This window comes from Ascaphus truei, unplaced genomic scaffold, assembly GCF_040206685.1.
Source record: "Ascaphus truei isolate aAscTru1 unplaced genomic scaffold, aAscTru1.hap1 HAP1_SCAFFOLD_929, whole genome shotgun sequence".
In the NCBI taxonomy this organism is placed as follows: Eukaryota; Metazoa; Chordata; class Amphibia; order Anura; family Ascaphidae; genus Ascaphus; species Ascaphus truei.
In genome coordinates, this window is record NW_027457268.1 from 142,997 (window position 1) to 143,453 (window position 457).

Here is a 457-nt window from a genome sequence, read left to right on the forward strand (position 1 = left end):
GTAAGTCTGATACCCCCGGGGTAATACTGCCAACAACTGACCCATTATCTGGGGGGTAATAACCACCAGCAGCAGTGGCTAATACACCCCAGCCCCATTGCTCCTCTTTTTCTGTTCTTCCTCCCTCTCCTCCCATCTCCCTATCACGTTCCCTTACTCCCCGCTCTCTCTCTCCCTCTCTCTCCCTCTCTCTCCCTCTCTCTCGCTCTCTCCCGCTCTCTCTCAGGTATCAGATGCTGTACCAGGCCGGGGTGTTTGTCTCTCGCTCTTCCCTTCGCTGTCTCAGAATCCGGAAGATCTGGTTACTCTCTGTTCTTCAGGTAATCGGAGGCCTCTCTGCATGTCTCAACAGCACGCTCTGCATGTCTCACAGCACTCTCTGCATGTCTCACAGCATGCTCTGCATGTCTCACAGCACGCTCTGCATGTCTCACAGCACTCTCTGCATGTCTCACAG